Consider the following 11078-nt stretch of genomic DNA (forward strand, 5'->3'; position numbering starts at 1 on the left):
ATCAAAACTACAATGAGATATCATTTCACACCTGTGAGAATGGTTAAAATCAACAACACAAGAAACAATATGTTTTGGTGAGTATGTGGAGACAAAGGAACCTTCAAGCATTGTTGATGGGAATGGAAACTGCTGCAGCCACTGTGGAAAACAGAGTGGAGGTGTGTCAAAAGTTAAAAATAGAATTACCTTATGATCTAGCAGTTGCAGTACTGGGTATTTACCCAAATACAAGAACACTAATTCAAAGGGATATAAGCACCCCTATGTTTATAGCAGCATTATTTACAAGGGCCAAGATATGGAAGCAGCCCATGTGTCCATTGATTGAGGAACGGATAAAGAAAATGTCACACACACACACACACACACACACACACACACACACACGGAGGAATATTACTCAGCCATAAAAAAGAATGAAACTTTACCATTTGCAATGACATGGAGGGAGCTAGAGAGTATACTGCTAAGCAAAATAAGTCAGTCAGAGAAAGACAAATACCATATGATTTCACTCATATATGGAATTTAAGAAAACAAATGAGTAAAAGGAAAAAAAGAGAGAGAGACAAATCAAGAAACAGATTCTTCACTAGAGAACAAATAGTTACCAGAGGGAAGTGGGTAGGGGATGGTTTAAATAGGTAATGGTGATTAAGGAGTGTACTTGTCCATGATGAGCACTGGGTGATGTATGGAAGAGCTGAATTACTATATTAAACACTTGAAGCTAACGTAACACTGTATGTTAACTAACCATTATTCAAATAAAAATGTAAAAGAAAAAAGGAAAGAAAAATGAAAGACCCTTCTCTGTCCTCTAACCTTCATTCCAGGACCCTTAACTCAAGATTTCACATCAAATTCTGTGTTCTCAAAGAAACTTTCAAATAATTCCCAGAGTATATTAGGATTAATCAGTGTAAATCTCTAGCTCTTTATACTTTCTCTTCTTTACATTTGTTACTTAAAGTATATTTTTATAGAATTACTTGATGAAAAGAATTTTTTCCACCAAGTTTTAAAGCTCAGTGGAGATAGAAATGGTCTGTATTTATATCTCCATTGCCTGGTATATATCAAGTGCTTAGTAAGTGTGCAATAAGTACTATTTAAACAAATAATTGAATGAATATCATATATGTAGGCATTTGAGGTTGTACTGCTATCTCACAGAACCCTGATTGTCACCTACATGCATGAAGAATCTTTATACTGGCTTAAGAAAACATCAAAAATATACTTTAAAACAATGACTGTAATAAGGACAGAGAGGGTATCACATAATGATAAAGGGGTCAACCCAATAAGGGGATATAACATTTAAAAATATTTATGCACCCAGGAAGGAGTATCTAAATATATAAAGCAAACATCAACAGACCTTAAGGAAGAATTATAGAGCAATAAGCTAATAGTAGGGTACTCTAGTATCCCACTTACATCATTGGATAAATCATGCAGACAGAAAATCAATAGAGAAACATCAGCCTTAAATGACACATTAAACCAGATGGACCTAGATATATAAAGAACATTCCATCCAAAAGCAACAGCATACATACTCTTCTCAAGTACACAGGGTATATCTTCCAAATAGATGATATATTAAACCATAAAATGAGTCTTAATAAATTTAAGAGATTTAAAATTGTATCAAGTGTCTTTTCTGACCATAATGACATGAAACTAGAAATTAATTACACAAAGAAAACTGGGAAAATTCAGAACTATGTAGAGATCAAACAACTTTCTACTGCATAACTAGTGAGTCAAAAAAGAAATCAAAAAGTATCTTGAAACAAACAAAAATGGAAGTGTAATATACCAAAATTTATGGGATCCAGCAAAAGCAGTTTTAAGAGGTAAGTTTGTAACAATAAATGCCTACCTCAAGAAATAAGAAAAAGCTCAAATAAACCATCTAACTTTACATTTGAGCTACTAGAAAAGAATAAATCCCAACGTTAGTAGAAGGAAGGAAATAACAAAGATTACAGCAGTAATAAATGAAATAGAGACTGAAAAGATAATAGAAAAGATCAATGAGAGTCAGAGTTGGCTCTTTCAAAAGATAAATAAAATGAACAAAATTTTATAAAAACTCTCCCCCCTCCAAAAAAGAGTGAGAGAGAGAGAACTCAAAAATAAAATCAGAAATAAAAGAGATGTTACAACTTATACCGTGAAATAGAAAGATTCATAAGAAACTACTATGAGCAATTATATGCCAAAAAAATCAGACAACCTAGAAGAAATGGACATACAACTTATCAGGACTGAATCATGATGAAATAGAAAATCTGAACAGTACAATTGGTAGCAAGGAGATTGAATCGGTAATAAAAACCTTCCATCAAACAGTTGGCTTCTCTGGTGGATTCTAGCAAACACTTAAAAAAGAATGAGCACAATCTTTCTCAAACGCTTTCAAAAAAGAGAAGAGGGGGAAGTGTTCCAAACACATTTTACATGGCCAGCGTTATTCTGATACCAAAACCAGACAAGGCTGCCATACATACAAACATACATACATATATACATAAATGCAAATATCCACAATAAACATAGATGCAAATACCCTCAACAAAAATTCACAAACCAATTTTAACAATATAGTAAAAGGATCATACAATATATCAAGTGGGATTTATTCCAGGGATGCAAGTTCGTTCTAACAGTTACAAAATTGTCAATGTGATAAACTACATTAACAACACGAAGGACAAAAATATGATCATCTCAATAGATGCAGAAAAATCACTTGGCAAAATTCAACATATATTTATGATAAAAACTCAACAAAGTGTGTATAAAGGGAATCTACCTCAACATAATAAAGGCTGTATATGACAAAGCCACAGCTAACATCAACCTCAAGAGTTAAAAGTTTCAAGCTTTTCCTCTAAGATCAGAAACGAGACAAGGATGTCTACTCTCATCACTTTTATTCAACACAATATTGGAAGTCCTAGCCAGAGCAAGTAGACAAGAAAAAAAAAAATGCACTCACATTGGAAAGAAGAAGAAAACCTGTCATTATTTGCAAATGACATGATATTACATAGAAAACCCAAAGACTCATCCAAAACACTGATAGAACTAACAAATTAAGTACAGTTGCAAAACATAACATCAATACTCAAAAGTCTGTTGTGTTTCTTTACACTAATAATGAACTATAGGAAAGAAATTAAGAAAACAATCTCATTTACAATTGCACAAAATATACCTACAAATAAATTTAACCAAGAAGGTAAAAGACTGGTATATTGAAAACTTCAAGGCATTCATGAAAGAAATCGAAGACACAAATTATGGGAAGATATTCTGTGCTCATGGATTGCAAGAATATTGTTAAAATGTTCATATTACCTAAAGCAATATAGAGATTCAATGCAATCCCTATCAAGATCCCAATCGTATTTTTCACAGAAATAGAGCAAACAATCCTAAAATTTGATGGAGCCACAAAAGATCCCCACTGGCCAAACAATCTTGAAAAAGAAGAACAAAGCTGGAGGCATCATGCTCCCTGATTTCAAACTATATTACAAAGCTATAGTAACCAAAACAGTATGGTACTGGCATAAAAACAGATACACAAATCAATGGAACAGAAATAAACAAACACGGATATAGCCAATACATTTACAACAAAGGAGCCAAGAATATACAATAGGAAAGAACAATCTCTTCAATAAATGGTTTTGGGAAAACTGGACAACCACATGCAAAACAATGAAAATGGACCACTATCTTACACCATGCACAAAAATTAACTTACAGTGTAATAAAGACTTGAATGTAACCTGAAACCATGAAACTCCTAGAAGAAAACATAGGCAGTAAGATCCTTAACATGTCTTAATGATTTTTTTTTAATTAATCTGACACCAAAAACAAAAGCAACTAAAGCAAAATCAACAAGTTGGACTACCTCAAACTAAAAATCTGCACAGCAAAGGAAACCACCAACACATGAAAAGGTAACCTACTGAATGGGAGAAAGTATTCACAAATCATGTGTTTGACAGGAGGCTAACAGCCAAGATATTGAAAGAACTCATGCAACTCAATAGCAAAGAAACAAGCAATGTGATTTAAAAATGGCTAGAAGATCTGAATAAACATTTTCCCAAAGAAGATATACAGATGGCCAATATGTACATGAAAAGAACACTCAACATCATTAATCATTAGGGAAATGCAAATCAAAACCAGAATGATATATCACCTCAAACTTAGAGTGGCTATTATAAAAACAATAAGAGATAACAGGTGTTGGAAAGATTGTGGCAAAAGGGAGCTTTGTGCATGGCTGGTAGGAATATGAATTTATACAACCACTATGGAAAACACTATGGAGGTTCCTACAAAATTAAAAGTAGAAATACTGTATGAGGGGCGCATGGGTGGCTCAGTTGTTGAGCATCTGCCTTTGGCTCAGGGCGTGATCCTGGCATTCTGGGATCGAGCCCTGCATCAGGCTCCTCCGCTGGGAGCCTGCTTCTTCCTCTCCCACTCCCCCTGCTTGTGTTCCCTCTCTCACTGGCTGTCTCTCTGTCAAATAAATAAAATTAAAAAAAAAATACTGTATGATCCAGCAGTTCCACTTCTGGACATTTATACAAAGAAAATGAAAACACACCTTCAAAAACTATATACACCCTCATGTTTATTGCAGCATTATTTACAATAGCCAAGATAAGGGAACAATGTAAGTGTCCACTGATGTATAAATGGATAAAGAAATTATGGTATATATATATATATACACAATGGAATATTATTCAACCACAAGAAAGAATAAAATCTTGCCATTGTGACAACATGGAGGGATTTAGAGGGAATTATGTTAAGAAAAATAAGTTGGACAGAGAAAGACAAATACAAATATGATCTCTCTTATATGTGGAATCCAAAACAAAACAATACAAAACAAAACAACAGCTTCATAGATGCAAAGACAGAAGAGACAGATTAGTGGTTGCAAGAGGTGGTGGTGAGGGTGGGAGAAATGCATGAGTGGTTTTTCTTTTAGTTTAAAAAAACTGAATAAAAAATTTAAAAGAGAAGAATTACAAACAGTAATATTACTTAATATTAATTAATTAGCAACAGTGATAAAAAGAAAAAGAAAACCTGACACAATTGTGAAAGAAAACAGGCAAATAAGAATTAAAAAAAAAAAATCACAGCAATTTTATTTTGTCCCAGTAAACCCTTTCAATGTGCTAAATTTAAGAGCAATTACTTCATTTTTTAGCATTGAAGAAGGTCCCTAATGTGACGGTGAAATAAAATTCATATAAGAATATTTACCACAGGAATAGTATATATAAATTTCTATTTTGCTACACGATAATCTTGACTAAATAATAAGGAACATGAATTAACCCTAATAAATAGCATTATTCTTATAACGTCAGAATTTTTTCATCACTTTTCACCTTTGTAGGGGCAGGTAATTCTTTGCTTTCTATTATTAGCAACAACGTTGAAAATCTCCTTTCACTATTGATATTTGATGTATCCCCACAACAGCCCATGATGAACATTAACAGTTCCTAGAAGTCCTCAAGAGTGTTGCCTCCAGTGAATGACCCACCTCCAGTCTCCAGCAGCGTTCTTCAGAATCCAAGGTTGAATCATTGCTCCCAAAAGAAACCTTACACTCAGGGCGCACGAGTATATTTCCCATGACCACGACAAAAAAAACATTTTGTTGAAGAATTACTGTCAAACATTAGAAGATTTTGAGATGTGGTGGGGATTACATTCACACACGTCATCCTACTGTACACGCAACTGTTAATGTGTGTGGTTTATAAGTTCGACGTCAGTGAGGCTGATGGAAAGAAAAGCTTTGCGCCCAAGTGATATCAACCTTCTCCCATGCAGGGCCCCATAAGGGCGCCTACAGCTGTAAAGGGTTAGTGGGGAGAGAGGAGGCAGTGGGGTCGGGTCAGGAGTCCGGCAGCAAGTGCGGCTACTACCACTATACCGCGTCCAAGCGGGTCCGCGCACCTTCCACGTCATTGAGTTGGATGTGGTTAGCAACTGGCAGAAGACCCTTGTCTTCCAACAAAACAAACACAGCAAAAGCAGAAAATACCACACAAAAATCTGTGCCTGACACTCTTTTGATAAATTGAACCGGTCTTCTGGGCTGGCAAACCCCTGCCTGCTTCCTGCCCTGGAATTTGCAAGCCCTGTCCACATGACTGCGCTCCGTGCCCTCCAAGCCCTTCCTCCCCTCTGCGCCTATCTGCAGACTATTTTGACTGCCTGACCTGCTCTCTTCATTTCTACTTGTCAAAATCCCATCTGTTCTTCGAAGCCAAACTCAAATGTCACTGTGTTCAACATCTCACTGCAAATGTAGATTCACAGTGTCATTTCATGTGTTTTACGTTGTTATAAGATTCATCTTTTGCTTTAGTTATTTATTTTGCATTCTGATATCACATTTGATTTTTTTTTTATGTGATCGTACCTCCTTTTTGGAAATGTATGTAATTGATTCTCACCTAAATGGAATGCCTGAAGATAACTGATTCAGGAAGTGATCGTGTATGTTTTTATGGAAGATAATTTCACTGCCCTCTTCAGTAAGCATTTCATGAGTCCCGCTCCCACACTGTCCATTTCAGAAGGGCTTCAGCATTAAAGCCTATTGTTTCCCAAACAAGAACAACGCTGCAAGTTTATTTTAGTGTTTTCTTTGGCCGCATAGTTCAGCAAGCATGCTGATCACCTCCCATTTGAGCTAAAAAAAAGAAAAGCAAAAAAACCACCCCGCGTTTTCTCTCTTGATTGCTTTGTTATCCGTAAAACGGACGATCATTCATTTTGTTCAATGAGGAAGGAAAGTGGCTGCGATTAACTTGCCCAACTTGTATGTATTGTGGCAGAAAACACTATTACTGGCTAAACTTCTGAGAACATGGCACTGCTGTAAAGGATGAGCATTCAAAGTGTTAGAAATCTAATTCCAGATACACAAGCAATAATTCTCAAACTGTCCAGCTTCTGCTAATACAAAATGACACACTGGAGAAGAAAACATTCATTTCCTTCCCACAGCTTGTCCAAGTTGTCTGAGCATCTGAAATTTTCTATTACATAAAAACAGTCGCTAATGCTTTTCAGTGGTTGTCCTTGGTGCACAATCCCTTAGGCTTGAAAAGAAAACATCTCTCACAATACTGTTCTCACACAATGCACACACTCGCTGTATAAAAATGAAAAGAAAAAAAAATATTTGTCTAGAAAAGAAATATGGGGGAAATGTGATGTAAGAACTTAATTACAAGGGATTATAAGAGGCTAAACAAGTCACAGGTATAAAGGCATGAGAAAAAAATGGAGGTCAAGCTACACACAGTCAGTGCAAATATCCCCAGGATCGCTTCACTTTTATTAACTAATAAATATAATGTGCTGTGGTCTGTACAGATATCTATGACATCCTTACTTTTCTGGTAATAGCATCAAATGCACCCAAAACCATTCAACAGAACATTCCTTTCAATACATATTATGTTACTTCTTTGAGTGTATTTAGGTCTTCAACTGATATTTTCATTTTAGTATTACTTTTTAATGCAATTTTTAACCTTTATTGTTAAGTCTTGGATTTATTAGCCAAGTAGGGTGATTTTCCCAACTGCAAGATGTGGCCAATGTGGGGAGTCTGCATCTGGCTCTTGGTCAGCAGGAAGGGACAGATGGGAGGGAGATACAACGGCTCATTAGTTTCACCGACATCTTTTTTTTTTTTTTTTTTATTTCCTCTATATGCCAGACACTGTCACAGTTTCATCAGGACTGGTTATAATAAGGATGCCTTTTTGAAAACCATGGTACAAAGGACAATTAGGTTATTAGGAGCAGACTACTTGTTAAGCCTAGATGATGTCAGAATTCCATATTTTAGCAGTGGTTGACATCCAGAATTTCTGCTACAGATCCTAGCTCCTTCTATGCTAAATCAAGATCCAGGCAAGAATAAGGTGGGGTTCCAGGGCAATTTCTGGACTACACAGCCTGCCAGGAAAATAATTCATAAAGTGGGCCTAAGTCACTCATACAATTGTATAGGTTGTCCAATGTACATGAGCACCTCACTGGGGGGTGAAATGGGCCTGAATTCAGCACCTACTCTGCTGTCCAGACCTAACCTACCATGGGGTTGCATCTCCCAGATTATAAGACACCTGTAATAGATTGCATAAAACACAGTCCGCACACCAAGGCACCCACCGTGTGCACAGGGCACAGCCAACACCCAGAGGAAGGGGCTCTTTTTCCGATTTGCACAAAGATCCCCTGAGAGTCTTTATCAACCTGGAGTCAGCATGTTAAAGATGTGTAAGCACTGGAGACTGAGAATCAAAACAGAATCAATGACTCAGAGGAAGAAGAATATGAAATTCCACGTGGGCGATGGTACAGAATTGTAGAAGCTTCCATTGAGACCACCTGGTCCAGGTGAGGTTTGAAATACATGATTTAAAGCACCACAAAGACACCCAATAGTAGGAGCAAAGGCACCGCAATGTCTCATGGCAACATAATAAGGAATGTCCTCAATATTAAACTGCTCAAGTGCTTCCTGCTGCCACTCACTACTGGTCTGAAATCTGGAACAACACAAAGCCTACAGATCCAGCTGAGGAAGAGCGTAACAGCGTTGGGAGCTTGAGAAGGATACTGAAAGCTCCACCTCTCTCTAGGCTTGCCTCAGACTGACTTCAGCAATGGCAGGGCAGGTCAGACCCAGTCCACGCTGTATGGTTGTAAGCCCTGCATGCTGGCGCGCTGGAGACATTGTGTGAATCTCATGCATGGGACTGAGATCAGTCCTGTTTCTCAGAGTCCGGCTGCAGTACTCTCACAATCCTGCACACAGCTCCATGTTCGAGCCTTGTGAGCCACGTACAAAACCTTTTCTGCTGCGTTCACTTTTATATATACACATCATAACTTATTTTCTCATATAAAACAGCCAGAAAAAGTAACCTAAGGTTTTGTACCAAATATTTCTTTCTTACCTGTACAGCGTGAAGAGACTATAGTCATGGGTTTATACAACTACCACTTTGCTTTGCTGAGTATCAGAACCAATAGCTGGATTTTACTATGCCCGTTCCCAAACTGCAAAGAAACTAGGTAAGATAGAGCATATATATAAAAATGAGCACATCACTGACCCTGGAGAAAGTAATTCCAGCATGCAGGCCTGGTAGGTGGAGTATGCTGGTACGTAAGGAACAATACCTTTCATTTTCTTAAAAGATTTTCTTTATTTGAGAGAGAAAGAGATAGTGAGAGAGAGCACAAGCACCGGGGTGGGGGTGGAAAGGGAGAAGCAGTCTCACTGCCGAGCGGGGAGCCCATGCGGGACTCGATCCCAGGACCCTGGGATCATGACCTGAGCCAAAGGCAAATGCTTAACCAACTGAGCCACCCAGGCGTCCCCAACACCTTTCACTTTTTTATTTCACCTAGCAAAAATATGTGAACTCCTACTATGTACAAAGCACAATCTCCGTACCCACTGAAACTATAAAATTTAAGCTTTCCTTTAAAAGATTTTATTTTTATTTATTTGAGAGAGAGTGAGCGAGAGAGAGCATGAGCAGGGGGAGTGGCAGAGGGAGAGGGAGAAGCAGACTCCCCGCTGAGCGGGAAGCCAGACATGGTGCTCAGTCCCAGGACCCTGGGACCCCAGGACCATGACCTGAGTCGAAGAGAGACGCTTAACTAACTGAGCCACCCAGGTGCCCCTAAAAATTAAGCTTCTAATAAGAACCCAGTTTGCACAAGTGGCATTTTTGTTGCATTAGGCTTCTTGGGTTACTTCACAGCACAGCAATCCACTGGCAGAATGCTTTGCTTCCCCCCAGCTAAAATCACCCTCTGTCAAGTGCCATACCTGAATCTAAATCACTCTTCAAGGAGTTTTAAAATATAACCACCAGCATTTCCTCAAGGTAGGCAGTTAACCTCTGCATGCCTTCAATACTCTGGGAAATAGGAAAGTGATGGTTGGTGAGGAGCAGACTGAACTGGAAAACGAGTGTTTCACAGGCTGGAAATTCTGCTATTGTTATTCTATGGTGCAGATTTGAACGTGGCCTCACAGCTTCCCTCTGTGCTCCTAGCACAGCTGTAAAATGTTCTTTCTAGATGGAAACGATTGCTGAGTGGAGTCTCCAAGGAAGAGATGTGGTTTGCTCCTCAGCCAAGAAATAGCAATATCCAGATGTCCCCACAGGGCATTAGCTCTTCACGTGAGCCTGTTATGGCTCCCAGGGGCTTCCTTTACTTGACGATGCTCTCGGTGTGCGGCTACTTCTTTCAGAGACTTCTCAGAGGTCTGAGAACATGCCAGGGTCAGTATGTAACCCATGGGCAGGATATTCACCAGAAAGGACCTGACGCTCTGTGCTTTGGTGTGAGACATTCAGCTCCTATGATCGCTCAAGAACCGACGGATGGCTTTGAGGCATAGCCAGTGTCCCTGCTTTGAAGTGATGCTCAGTGTTAACCAGGCGAGTCACTTACCCGCTCACTGCTCTGCGATTCTCAGGAGTACACCCCAGGGGTGTTCCAGGCCTGGGCCTCACTTCTGCCCTTGATCATCTGAAAGTGTAAATTATAATTCAGATTCAACTCTATGAATATCTCCAAACTCAGAGCACAGCAAGAGCTAACACATTTGATATATACTTAACATTAAAAGGATGATGAAAAAAAATGATGTATCATTATATTATCTTTCTTCTAAAATCAAGAAGTCTTATTACTAGTATCACATATGCAGTAATTGTTACACACAAGCTTTACCCTATGCTTCAGCTCTCTGAATACCCAGAGTGAGAAATTTCACATCACCGACACTTCAAAACCTGAATTTTTTTTTTTTAAAGTTCACAGTACCAGGAACAAGACCACAAATAAGCAGATTTTAAATATTCTAGCTATTTCTGCTTAGTAATAAATACGTCTTATAATTTTATATCAAACCATGAATATATACATATGTATATACAATTGGAAATTTG

General features: G+C 38.0%; 1 long non-coding RNA gene across 1 annotated transcript in view; it reads right to left on the minus strand.

Annotated features, from left to right (window-relative positions):
* LOC148107661 (uncharacterized) overlaps positions 1-10614 on the minus strand; it is a 350822-nt gene extending 340208 nt beyond the window's left edge. Inside the window, exon 1 of the long non-coding RNA XR_015721951.1 lies at positions 10579-10614. This is a non-coding gene — a long non-coding RNA (uncharacterized LOC148107661). The remainder of the gene's footprint in view (positions 1-10578) is intronic.
* Between the last annotated feature and the right edge of the window lie 464 nt (positions 10615-11078).

This window comes from Ursus americanus, chromosome 27 (assembly GCF_024610735.1).
Source record: "Ursus americanus isolate L20-20 chromosome 27, mUrsAme1.1.p, whole genome shotgun sequence".
Lineage (NCBI taxonomy): Eukaryota > Metazoa > Chordata > Mammalia > Carnivora > Ursidae > Ursus > Ursus americanus.